General features: G+C 35.2%; 1 long non-coding RNA gene across 1 annotated transcript in view; it reads left to right on the top strand.

Annotated features, from left to right (window-relative positions):
* LOC110256931 overlaps nucleotides 1-9,298 on the top strand; it is a 171,731-nt gene extending 162,433 nt beyond the window's left edge. Inside the window, exon 5 of the long non-coding RNA XR_002339014.1 lies at nucleotides 9,251-9,298. This is a non-coding gene — a long non-coding RNA (uncharacterized LOC110256931). The remainder of the gene's footprint in view (nucleotides 1-9,250) is intronic.

The raw sequence follows: 14,559 nt of genomic DNA, 5'->3' as shown, positions 1-14,559 counted from the left end.
GACCTCTAGTCTGGGAACCTCCATATGCCATGGGAGTAGCCCTAGAAAAGGCAAAAAGGTAAAAAAAAAAAAATTGACAATATAGGAAGTGCGTTTTTATTTTAATTTATTATTATCTTTTATTGAACTATAGTTTATATGCAATGTTATGATAGTTTCTGGTGTAAAGTGATTCAATTTTATTTATATATTCTTTTTCAGATTCTTTTCCATTATAAGTTATTACAAAGTATGAGTATAGTTCTCTTTGTTATACATTAGGATTATGTTGTTTATTTTTTATATATTAATGTGTATCTATTAAGCCAAAACTTCTATTTTATCCCTCTCCCCCTTCCCCTTTGATAACCGTAAGTTTGTTTTCTATGTTTCTGAGTCTATTTGTTTTGTAAATAATTTCATTTTTTTTTTTTTTTTTTTTTTTGTCTTTTTGCCTTTTTCTGGGGCTGCTCCCATAGCATATGGAGGTTCCCAGGCTAGGGGTCTAATTGGAGCTGTAGCTGCCAGCCTACACCAGAGCCACAGCAACGAGGGATCTGAGCTGCATCTACAACCTATACCACAGCTCACGGCAATGCCGGATCCTCAACCCACTGAGCAAGGGCAGGGACCGAACCTGCAACTTCATGGTTCCTAGTCGGATTCGTTAACCACTGAGCCATGACGGGAACTCCCATTTGTATTATTTTTAAAGATTCTAATCAATCAATGGAAAAATGGGCAAAAGACCTGAATAGACATTTCTCCAAAGAAGATATACAGATGGCCAACAAACACATGAAAAAATGCTCAACATCGCTGATTATAAGAGAAATGCAAATCAAAACTACCATGAGATACCACCTCACACCAGTCAGAACGGCCATCATTAATAAATCCACAAATAACAAGTGCTGGAGGGGCTGTGGAGAAAAGGGAACCCTCCTGCACTGCTGGTGGGAATGTAAACTGGTACAGCCACTATGGAGAGCAGTTTGGAGATACCTTAGAAATCTATACATAGAACTTCCATATGACCCCGCAACCCCACTCTTGGGCATCTATCCGGACAAAACTCTACTTAAGAGAGACACGTGCACCCGCATGTTCATTGCAGCACTATTCACAATAGCCAGGACATGGAAACAACCCAAATGTCCATCGACAGATGATTGGATTTGGAAGAGGTGGTATATATACACAATGGAATACTACTCAGCCATAAAAAAGGATGACATCATGCCATTTGCAGCAACATGGATGGAACTAGAGAATCTCATACTGAGTGAAATGAGCCAGAAAGACAAAGGCAAATACCATATGATATCACTTATAACTGGAATCTAATATCCAGCACAAATGAACATCTCCTCAGAAAAGAAAATCATGGACTTGGAGAAGAGACTTGTGGCTGCCTGATGGGAGGGGGAGGGAGTGGGAGGGATCGGGAGCTTGGGCTTATCAGACACAACTTAGAATAGATTTACGGAGTTCCCATCGTGGCGCAGTGGTTAACGAATCCGACTAGGAACCATGAGGTTGCAGGTTCGGTCCCTGCCCTTGCTCAGTGGGTTGAGGATCCGGCGTTGCCGTGAGCTGTGGTGTAGGTTGCAGATGCGGCTCGGATCCCGCGTTGCTGTGGCTCTGGCGTAGGCCGGTGGCTACAGCTCCGATTCAACCCCTAGCCTGGGAACCTCCATATGCCGCGGGAGCGGTGCAAGAAATAGCAACAACAACAACAACAACAACAACAACAAAAAAAAAAAAAAAAAAAAAAGAATAGATTTACAATGAGATCCTGCTGAATAGCATTGAGAACTTTGTCTAGATACTCATGGTGCAACAGAACAAAGGGTGGGGGGAAAAATGTAATTGTAATGTATACATGTAAGGATAGCCTGACCCCCTTGCTGTACAGTGGGAAAATAAAAAAATTATATATATAAAAAAAAAAAGATTCCACATATAAGCAATATCACATATTTGTCTTTCTCTGTCTGACTTCACTTAGTATGATTATCTCTGGGCCCATCCATGTTGCCACAAATCACATTATTTCATTCTTTTTTATGGCTGAATAGTATTCCAGTGGATATATGTACCACATCTACTCTATACATTCATTTGTTGATGGACATTTGAGTTGCTTCCATGTCTTAGCTATTGTAAATAGTGTTGGTTTGAAAATTCTGAATTACAGTTTTCTCTAAGAAGTGCTTTTTTTTTTTTTTTTTTTGGCATTTTAGGGCTGCCCCTGCAGCATATGGAAGTTCCCTGGCTAGGGATTGAAACAGAGCTACAGCTGCTGGCCTATGCCACAGCCACAGCATCACGGGATCCAACCCACGTCTGTGACCTACACCACAGCTCACAACAATACTGGATCCTTAACCCACTGAGTGAGGCTAGGGATTGAACCCACATCCTCATGGATACTAGTTGGATTTGTTTCTGCTGCACTACAATGGGAACTCCGAGAAGTGCTTTTTAAAATGGAGTCTTCTTATATTTGGTTTTACCTCAAGTAATATTTGTTTTGGTGAAGAGAGTAGTAGTTTGGAAAGGGTGACAAAAAGTTAGAATTCTGGCAAATCATCTCCTTAAGGTTTTAAAGAGATATTGCATGCTTTTTTGTTTTTGCTTTTGGTTTTCTATATTACTTAAGGCAGTTCTCTTAAGGGGAAGCTCACTTTGTTTTAGGTTATGATATGACAAAGCTTGGTGTTTTAAAATGAGAAACTGATTTACTTTATTTCTAGACTTCTAGAGGCTATAGAGTCATCATTTTTAAATTTCTGGGTATGTCTTGTGTAGATAGTAGGCTTCAGATTATTTCTAACACAAGTATTGAATCACAGTTGTCCCTTGGTATTGAGAGGGATTGAATTAATGTGCATGGATTAATGTGCAGTGGCAAGAATCACAGGAACTACTGCCTTCACAGCCTCTCTGAACATTAAGGGAAGAAGCACATCTAATATTTTACCACATACCCTGCTTAGATCTACAGTTGGAATTGAGGACAGAGAGCATTCAGTGAGTGTTATGTACCAAAAGTACTGCTTGGAATTGGAAATATCTATCCAGGCTACCTATTTTTTTTCCCTTTTTCTACCTTTGATGTCTTCTCTCCATGAAATCAGGAAAAAAACCTTTACCTAGATATCAATATAATCACTGTTTGTATGGGTCAGGAAATGATTTCTATCACTTTAAAACTTTGTTGCTTGTAGATAAAGTATCTAAACTATCTAAATTGATAGGTGCTTTTCTAATTTGACAAACCTGCTTAACAAAACTTTTTTTTTTGGCCATGCCCACGGCATGTGGAAGTTTCCTGACCCAGTGTCCAGCCTGTACTAGAGCAGTGACCTGAGCCATGGCAGTAACAATGCTGGATCCTTAATCCACTGAGCTACCAGGGAATTCTGGCAAAATTAATATTAATATTATAGAAGGTCTTCAAATTTATATGTCCACTGTAGACTTGATGGCAGGCTTCATACATACCATACTACATGCTTAAAATTCTTGTCTTGATGTTAAAGCTTGCTCATGTTTTTTCCTTAAAACAATAAAAAAAGGTCAAATAATTGATAGCAAAAGAGGTTTCCAATGATCAGGACCATTAAAATTGTAAATAAAATAAAATAAATTTCTTTTTTTTTCTAAGTTCTCCTGAGTTTTTAGTCCTAACAGTGCATGAGTAAATGAATTAAACTCCTTCTTCCTAGCTGATTTAGATTTAAAGTTAAAGAGATTTAAAAGCCAAGTTTTTTTAAAACTTAAGACTGTTTCCCGTTATAAACACTGCGATACATTAAGAATTCTGCAATAAAATAAACCTTTTCCACCCAGCATAAAGTTATTTGAAGATAAAATAATTTCTTTCCAAATTTGGAGCAGTGTTCCTGAATTGAATATATCTTGCCCAACACAGTCAAAGTTTTTTTTTTTCCCCCATGTATCTAAAAAAAATAGGGAAAATAAATTTTCAAATTATTTAGGAGGATAATTTACACTTTGATCCTAGTATAGTTTAAGAAATGCCTAGTTGCGCTCTCTATTATGGTAGCCACTAGCTATGTGTGGATGTTTAAATTTACATTAGTTAATACTTAAAATTGAGTTCCTTAGTCACACTAACCATATTATAAGTACCCAGAAGCCAAATTTGGCTATGGGCTAGGTATTGGACAGCGTAGACATTAAACATTCCCATTATTTCATAAGGTTCCATTGCACAGCTCTGGATAGAGTTGTCTCTTAATATCAGTGAGGGATTGATTCCAGACCCTGTCGTGGATACCAAAATCCATGGATGCTCAAGTCCCTTATATAAAGTGGAGTAGTACAGTCAGGCTTCTGTTTCCTGTGGGATGGAGAACCCACATCCCACAGATATTGGTACTCTATCCTATTAGAGGTAGGTCACATTTTACCAGCTTACCTAATCTACTGTTTCCTATCATTTACAAGTATCCTTCTTACCAAAAAAGTATTTCTTATCAAAGCTTGTGATTTTTTTTCCTAGCAATGATTTCTCCAAGTAATAATAATAGTAATAAATATAAGGATTTGAAATAACTAGATGATGGTAGAAGCATGTTTAGATTTTTATTAAGTTTTTTATTAAATCTTAAAAAAGCATATGCCAAAATATGCATAGTTGTAATTCTCTACAAAGAGAATAATGACAGACTTTCCATGCCTGTAATTCAAGATTGTAGCACAGAAACAGCCTACAAGTAGCATATGGTTTATGAAGTTACTTTTCATATAGAAATTTTAGAAATAATTTATATTTTTTCATATAGAAATTTTAGAAATAACTATATAACTATGCCTTGAAGAGAGCATGGAACACAGAGAAAATGTTAAAGGTGATACAGAAACTAAAGATTAAATATTTTAGTGATTATTGCTTTAGGTGAATTTTAGGGTTAATTAACATATATCTCCATGTTCAGATTGAGTAAGGTGAGGAAAAGGTAGTAGGTTTTCTATTCATTTATTTTATTTTATTATTTTATTTTTTTGTCTATTTAGGACCACACCCATGGCATATGGAGGTTCCCAGGCTAGGGGTCAAATTGGAGCTGTAGATGCTGACCTATGCTACAGCTATAGCAACGTGGGATCAGAGCCGTGTCTGCAACCTACACCAAGCTCAGGGCAATGCAGGATCTTTAATGCACTGAGCGAGGCCAGGGATCGAACCTGTGTCCTCATGGATACAAATCAGATTCGTTTCTGCTGAGCCACGACAAGAACTCCTATTCATTTATCTTTGAATTTTTTCAATAAGCTAGGTAAGGAGAAATATCCTTAGTTTCTATGTCTTGAAACTTAGGTAGAATTGTCAAGCGAAGGTTAAGACTTAAATATGCTAAAATTGATTACATAAGGACTTTTTCCATTTGAGAGCAGAGTCAGAAGAAAAATAGAGATAGTTACATTCTAAGTACTGAAAACATACTCATAAAATTGTATAATTTAAAATTTCTTTCCCCACACTTTAACATTGGTAGGTGTTTTCTGAGGATAAATATAGCTGAGGATAAATATAGCTGTGCATTATTTACAAGAATGATATCTTATAGGGGAAAAGTAATAACCAATACATTAGATATTATGTTTTTATAAAAATGTAATGTTACTTTTTATATGTCTAATTTGAATATATTTCCTTGTTTCAAAATGATTTTAAAGAATTACCTTTTCTTGGAGTTCCCGTTGTGGAGCAGAAATGAATTCGACTAGGAACCATGAGGTTACAGGTTCAATCCCTGGCCTCCGCTCAGCAGATTAAGGATCCTGCATTGCTGTGTCTGTGGTGTAGGCCGGCAGCTGTAGTTCTGATTGGACCTCTAGCCTGGGAACCTCTATATGCTGCAGGTTTGGCCCTAAAAAATAATAAAAGAAAAATAAAAGAACTAACTTTTCCTGATAAAAGCCACTTGGAATCTTTATGAGAATCGTTAAGACTTGTCTGGCTTTAACCTCTAGTGTCATTTTAATTTCATGAATTTTTTTTTATGCATTTGCAAATATCCAGTATGTTATGACTAAAAATTGCTACCATGATGAAGGAATGCCTTTATTAGGTTTTTATACTACGAAGTTTGGGGGTTATTTCATTTTATTTATTTATTTATTGTCTTTTTTATGGCTCCACCCATGGCATATGGAAGTTCCCAGGCTAGGGTTCGAATCAGAGCTGTAGCCACTAGCCTACACCACAGCCACAGCGACATGGGATTCTGGCCACATCTGCAACCTATGCTACAGCACGGCAATGCTGGATCCTTAACCCACTGATCAAGGAGGCCAGGGATTGAACCTGCATCCTCATGAATACTAGTCAGGTTCATTACCACTGCGCCACCAGGGGAACTCTAGGTTTAGGGTTTAAAATAAAGTATGCATTTTAAATTTAAATTTTTTTTTTTTTGCATTTTAAACTATAGGTTTAATCTCAATTATCTTTTTTCCCAAAAAATAAAAATAAAACGGAACATTTATCTTTTAATTTTGTTACTTATATTGTTTGACTGTAACAATTTAAAAATATTTAATACCTTTTTCATTACATGGTTTTATAGAAAGTATAATTGCTTCTTTCAGGAAACTTTTTGTATTGACTCTTTACCATCACAAGATGGTTTTTTTTTGTATTGATTGAAGTTGAGAGCATAATGCTAGCAAGGAGTTCCTTGAAGGCAGGTCTTTGGATACAGAGAATAGTGTGTTCCATCTATGTAGCCACATTCTGATCTGCTTTGATATGGTGGGAGCATGGGTAGTTTAGAAAACGTAAGTTTCTGGTTTAACTTCTCTGACCCCTCCATGTAAATCTTTCCTCTTTTGCCTTCAGTCAGTGTACTTTCCATTTTTCTGTTTCTTAGACTTAAAATTCTGTGCACTGTCACCTCTCTTGTGTTCCATGAGCCTTATCTATGATTACCCCTCACATTCTGGTGAATAGACTGTCTTTTCTTTATATTCTTTCCTTTGGTGAACTCATCTGCTCTCTTGGCTTTAATTGTGCTTTGTTATATGATTGATTTTTAAATCATAATTTCTACCTGCTATTGGGAAGCATCTCCATTTGAGTAGCCTGTGGTTAACACTGGGCTTACTGTCTGAGATAAAAGTCACTCCACCCTAGCACTGCAGGTTTCCTTTATTGTGTCCCAAGTAGTCTTTCATTCTCTACTGTGCTTATTCCTATATTTAATTTAGCATGAAATCCTCTTGTTTCTCCATGTAAGATGTGTCTTGAATTTACCATTTTTCTCTGCACTCCTCATCGTTATTATGCAAAACCTCATTGTATCACACCTGTAACTCACTACACCCACTTTCACAACACCCTTGCTTTGTCTTTTGTTTTTTTTTTAGCTTCTCAAACTCTCCCTCCAGTGACTTTTAAAAATGTACACAAAGTCGTTATATTTTCTTTAAATAGATAGAAATTGTAAGCATTTTAATTTATACATCCCTCTGGGCATAGTGTTAGGTGCAGTAGGAAATCAATAAGTAATTGTTCACTCATACATTCAATAGCTTTTTCCTGAGTAGTTATTCGGTTCCAGCTGTAAACAATGCTCTAGTGTTGTTCTCTCATGGAGCTTGCAGCCGAAAAGTCTCTGGTGGTAAGGGAAGCCTTACCCTTACTGAGGAGGTGGCACTTGTTCTCAGACCTGAATGAAGTGAGAAAGCCAGTCTTGTAAAGATATGGAGAATAGTTGCTCCAGACTGAGAGAACAGCAAATGTCAAGGCCCTAAAGAGGGACAAATTTGGTATATTTAGGGAATATCAAAAAGGCCATTGTGACTGGAACACAGTAGAGAGAATGACGGGAGACGTAGTCAGGAGACCAGGTAACAGAGGGACTAAGAGACCATGATAGGTATAATGAACTTTATTCTTTTTTATCTTTTTTGTGTTTTTAGGTCTGCACCCACGGCATATGGAGGTTCCCAGGCTAGGGGTCTAATCGGAGCTGTAGCTGCCGGCCTACACCACAGCCACAGCAACACCAGATCCAAGCTGCGTCTGCGACCTACACCACAGTTCACGGCAACACCGAATCCTTAAGCCTCTGAGCAAGGCCAGGGATCAAACCCGAAACCTCATGGTTCCTAGTCAGATTCATTTTCGCTGCGCCCTGACAGAACTCTGTGAACTTTATTCTAAGTGATGGAAAAGTCATTGGACAGTTTTTAGGAAGGGAGTATTGTGAGCTAATATTTGTCACTGAGTTAAGACTAGAAGGGACACTAGAATAGACATATATATAGGAGAACAATATCTTGAACTAATGAATTAAAAAGCAGTAATAACTTCTTTTGAATTAAGGACAGAATGAGGATGGATGATTAGCAGAATGGGTTGGGAGGTGTGAGATAAAGAAGGAACCAAGGAAAACTCAGTTCTCTGTGCTTGAACAAGTCAAGTATCCTCTGCAACATCTATTTTCCCCGAGTATATAATAAGAAATACCACTTTCCCGGTTCTTTGAATTGTTATATGGATCTGATGAAATTATGCATGAAAGCATATTATGAATCTTAAAACGCGTTAACATCATGTTACTTTTTAACACTAAACACTTGAAAACTTACCTTAAATTAAGCCATACCTTGTTAATTAAGAAATTTCTAAAAGCTTGGATTTGACAGAGATAAGAACTCTAAGCCATATATAGTTAGGAAGCAGTTTAACTTATAACTTTCCCTGGGTTTATAGTTCCTTTGTAATGATATTTTCAATCTTTAATAATTTCGCCACTGTTCGTAAGGATTAACACGAAGCAGTTTCTCCTGTAAATTAGTAATGAGTAGATCATCTTCTGGCCAGAGGCTGAACTGCTAATCTAATCATAAAGAAATGGGTACCTATATACAGTACCTGGGTATCTGTTGTTTGTAATATATTTAAGACTGTGATTTCCTTGTTAGTAAATATTTGAAAACAAATAAAACTAGCCCAAACATCCTTTAATTTATTTACTAAAATGTTACGTTAGCCCTGGGGTGTTGCTTATATAATTTACCATACCATAGTAAATAACAACCTGTAAATAAACTCCAGGGGTTTTATGCTTTTTTGTGCCATTCCAATTCTACTTTTCCTGACAATTTTAGATTAATTAAAATACGACTTATGGCATCAAGAAAGACACATATTCTAGACAGACTTTTTAGTTTACGAAATTACTTAAGTATGATTCAGCTGAATGCTATTTCTCTTTTCCTTCTGCAGATTTCTCAACAGTGATGTCACAAGATTGACCGCACTGATCACAGTAAGACCAAAATGATAATTATGCTTTTACAGCTATTTGTTTTCTCTGAGAATGAAAATTAAGTTAGAAAATATAATTTTTTTTTTCTTTTTGAGCTGCAAGTGTGGCATATAGAAGTTCCCAGGCTAGGGTTCAAATCAGAGCTGCAGCTGCCAACCTACGCCACAACCACAGCAATGCAGGATCCAAGCCGCATTTGCCACCTACACCACAGCTCACAGCAGCACCAGATCCTTAACCCACTGAACAAGGCCAGGGGTCAAATCCATTTTCTCATGGATACTAGTTGGGTTCATGACCACTGAGCCACGAGTGGGAACTCCGAAAATATTTATAATTTTAAATTGTTTTTCTTTCAACAGCCAATTGAATGTTTACATTTTAATGAATCACCTCTCACACTGTAGTTGTTTAAATACCTCTTTAAATGCTTTTTAAAGGTTTAAAATGAAAATTAAACTTAATTTATAACTGAAATTGTATGCCTAATTATATTAACATTTCAGTGCGAATCATAATCCGAACATCATCTTTTTCACTTTTTGTTCTTTCTAAAATATGACACAAAACATTTAAGGCAACTCCATGTTAGAAAGAAAATTATAAAAATAAAATTACTTGAGACTGTAATCACATATTAAGGAAAGACTATGAAAACAGCTTTGAAAGGATTATTAAGCTTCTTTCTTAAATTTTTCATTGATATTTAAGTGATTCATAAGGAGTCATCCAAATGTAAAGAGTTGTTGAAAAGGATAGTTCTCTGAACTATCTTCTTTTCCTCTTTAATTTTATTTAAAACATTTATTTCTACTGTATATAAGGAAACATGTTACTTAAAGAAGAACTTTATTCAAGGCCTTGATCTACATTGTTAGAAAATTCTAATTAGTAAAATCTGCATTATAGGAACGAAATGTTATGGCATTTTTGAAAACTCCTTTTAAATGAAAGGAGTAAAAAATTGAGTAAATTATGTACTCAATGAATCTGCTTTTTTAACCCTGTTTTAATTGTTCATTAGAAGCAGTAATTATCAGAAATGTAAACGATGTATATAATCTTGTGTTTTAAAATTTTTTTGGAAACTGGTTCATTTGTTAAATTTAACATTTTTCAGGGTCCAGAGAGAACTTTTATTGTATTTTTTAAAGGTTTTATCATCATTGTTGAGTCCACAGATGTTTATGGCTTGTTCATTCATTGTCCTAAGGGAGCATTTTAGCTGTCTCTGATTTGTAGCTCTTTGCTTGTTTGTTTTTTCTTAATCAGAACTTTATTGCCCTAACTGAATAGTTTACAACAAAGTATTAACATATTTCTGTAGTAATTTTTTGTTTTGCATTTAGTGTTTTACAATCAAGGAAGTTAAAATTAGCATTGGATGAAAAGGGTGTTTGTTTTTGTTGTTTTTAGTTAAAATATGCTGACTCTCAGTACATTTTTAGGGTAATATTAAGAGAACATTTAATTGCAGCTGTTCTGAATTCAGGAATTTCAGGAAGAGAGGTAGGGTTCAATATTATCAGTTATTAAATAAGTTAAAAACTAAGAAGTATTCATTCTAGAGTTTCATAAGTGACTGATAATAGAAACTCATTGCAATAATGTCAGAGTTGTGAGGCTTTCTATAGCCCCTTGAATCAAGAAGAGAGGGTAGGTTTCAATTACTGACTCAGGCGGAGAGTATTGAGAGGGTAGTTCAAGTGTTGACCATGGGACTGGAAGAAAATGAGGCCAGGGAAGGGCTGATATATTCAGAAAAATTAAGGGATTAGTCAGAAGTAGATAAACTGGTGAAATGAGATGATAAAGAACTAAAAGAGTAGAATGTTGTGGTCAGAGAGGGAAATGTTTAGATTGTTTCAGAGCTGAAGCTGTAGTATTTATGTGTTATATAATATACACCTTATATATTTTATTCTTCCAAAATTTTCAGAACTGAGGAGAATTTCTGTTTTCACTCCCTTTGTTACATTCCAAAGAAATGTCAAAATCTTCTAACTGATCTCTCTTTTTCCTGGCCATTGTGAATTCTATTTTAGCTATACATCATCCTCAGTTTAATTTTATTAAGGCATTGCCCTGATTTTTTTATTTCTCTACTTGAAGATGTTTAGTGACTTTCCATTTCTTCTAAGATCAAATCCAGGGTTTCTAACTTGGTATTCAAGACCCCTCATCAGTTCGTCTCTAACATGTTTCTGAGACAAATATCCTATTATTTAAGAAGAACCTTACACTCTATCCAATGTGGACTACATACTCCACCTTGAACATACATTTTGTCTCCATACTTATATTCATGTCATTCTCTTTTCCTAGAATATTCGTTTTCTTCTTCAGTCTTTTATTTCTCCTGATGAAATCAAACGTTCCTTCTAGTGCCCTGTGCACATGTAATCATCTCTCTGAGGCCTCCCCTAATCATCCTAATTGAAAGTGATTCCCTCTCCCTAGCAGTTTGGTAATGCTTAATTTTTTTATTATTCCTATGTAACTGATAACATATATTCCCTTGTATTTTGCACATTTTAATATGTATTTTCCATTATATGCAGCAAATGAGTATTCAGCAAATGTCTGCTAGTAATCATAAATACCCCAGAAAGAACTAAATTAATTAGTATCTTCAGTTTTCTTATATTAAAATTGAAACAAGGGTATTAATACATAAACATCCAAAATTGAACCATAGGAGGCAGGTGGATAGGAAAGAACATAGCTTTTAGAACCAGAGCTGGGGAGTTCCCAGCTTGGCTCAGCAGAATCGAATCTGACTAGCATCCAGGAGGACACAGGTTCAATCCCTGGCCTTTCTCAGTGGGTTAAGGATGTGGTGTTGTTGTGAGCTTTGGTGTAGGTCACAGACACAGCTTGGATCTGGCGTTGCTGTAGCCATGGTATAGGCTAGCAGATATAGCTCCAGTTCAACCCTTAGCCTGGGAAGCTTCATATGCCACAGGTGTGGCCCTAAAAAGACCAAAAAAAAAAAAAGAACCAGAGCTGGTTCAAGTACTGATGCTCCTGTGTACTGTATATGTGACTTTTAGCAAGTCAGCCTCTTTGTGCCTCAGTATCTGCACTTGTAAAGTTATATATGCATATATTTAAAAGGAATGTTATAAACGTTAGTTACTTTTCTTCCCTCTTCTTTAACTTTATGTTTTGCCTCTTTATAGACATGGGAAGGGTGGGAAATCAACTATAAAGATCAGGAATGTATCCTAATTTACCTTTCACATTGTGATCCTTTCACTTAAAAATTTTAATTATATGGATTTTTATGCAAATATTTAGGAAGGAAGAACAAAACCATTATTTACTGCTTTAGATGTTAGGTACTTTATATTTGAGCCTTTGACAATTTTAGAAGACATATTATTACATTTTACAGATAACTAAACTGAGACTCTGAAGGGTCAAGTGTCTTTCGGTAATTGTCGTTATTTAGAAAGTACAAAAATCAACCATTTAAGAACAGGTTTGCTGTGTATTATCTGACCTTTATTTTTCTACTTTTCTAATACCCAAAGGATCATTACAGCCAAATTTAAAGTATCACTAGTAAAATATAATAACAGTGATCAAGCCAGAATTTAAAATCTATATAAGAATTTCCATATTTGATGCCAGTGAATACATCTAAAATATTTTTAAAAATCTAATATAGTAAAGTTATAAACTGCTTCTTAATCATTTTTTTTCCTAGGGTCTGAATTGTGAACAGTACCTTCAAAGTTAACTACGTGACAGCCATTTAAATTACTTTATACAGATCAATTTTTAATTGCTGTTCCTAAGTGTACATTTATATAAAAGAAACCTCCATTTACTCCAACTGCATCTCCCTCAAAAGTTGCACTGTTTTAACATGAATGGAGCTAAAAGCATCGTGTTCTTAGTATGAGTGCCTGTAGATAGAAATGACATCCTGCTGCCAAGACCTAAGTGAACTTCTTTGAACAAGTGAAAAGTGTACAGTGATACACACTCATTTAGTTTAGAGATTAATTCTTACCTGAAAATTCTAAATGGTTTGCAATTTAATAAATCCACCTAAAAATTAAAATGCGATAACTTTAACATAGCTTAAAAATAACTATAGAGGCATGAGAGATTATAAAGGAAAAACTAATTTTCTGATTTGGTTTGCTGTTTTTAAAATTGTAATCAGCAAGGAGTCTAGCACCTAGACTAGGTAAATATTTTCTGAATTAAAGTGACTTGAAAGTTAATCTGGTTAATACATTGTTCTTTTCCTTCACACTTTCTAAAACACCTGCTGTGAGATATGCATTTATTGAAATAATACTTAAGTAGGTAAAATACAAGTATAGTCTACAGAGACTGTTTTAGCAATGAGAAGGAGGGTATTATAGACTGAGTTATGGGATTATGATAGTTGACTTTTTTATTCTTTTTCTATAAATAACACAAAGGAAACACTGTGGAGGAGAAAATATTTTGATAAAAATGGAAAAGTGTGCCTAAGTTAGCATGTCGTAGACATTAAAAAAGTCAAATACAAATATTCCTGATGTTCTCCTTATGTGAGTACATTTAAAAATATTTTAAAAATTACATCAATAGGTACATTTCCATCATAAGATAGTATGTGTAAACTTTTCCACATGCAAAGTATGCCATTTATTTTGTGAATTGCACATGTAATGTTTGCAATTTTATTTTCTAATTTTCTTTCTTCTCAGAAAAACCCCTCAATTTTGTTCATAAAATTCATGATTTTTGTCTCTTTATTGCCTTTACCACTGAGTATTCCTGTGTGTCTTTTTTATTCAAGTTCGTTTCACATTTTCAGCATTGACCTTACGGAAAAGAAATTTTAGAAGACTTACACACTTAGCACTAAACCCAAATGTCACAGCTCCCTCAAATGTTACCTCCTCCATAAAACCTCTGCATTTGGTGTTAATCTCCTATCATTTCTGCCCGTCTAGTATTTGTTATTTGTATCATAGCATTATTCTTCAACATTGGAGTCCTTGTACCTGAGTACGTAGATTTATTCTCTCTGGAGGAGAGAGAGAGACTTTGCTACAATAATTTACAATTTTCAACATTAATATAAAAGAAACATTCTTGGATCTGGGATACTTACCTCATAAACAGTTACTGCCATGTACTTTCATGGCTATGATTTTATTTAATTATGTCAGTTTAATGAGAGAAGAACAAAAATAGATTTGATATGTACAAATGGTTCATTTGTACCAAGTGAAGGCCGGTTGACATCAGAGAGAGC

This window comes from Sus scrofa, chromosome 15 (genome assembly GCF_000003025.6).
Source record: "Sus scrofa isolate TJ Tabasco breed Duroc chromosome 15, Sscrofa11.1, whole genome shotgun sequence".
In the NCBI taxonomy this organism is placed as follows: Eukaryota; Metazoa; Chordata; class Mammalia; order Artiodactyla; family Suidae; genus Sus; species Sus scrofa.
This window is presented reverse-complemented; position numbering and strand designations above follow the sequence as displayed.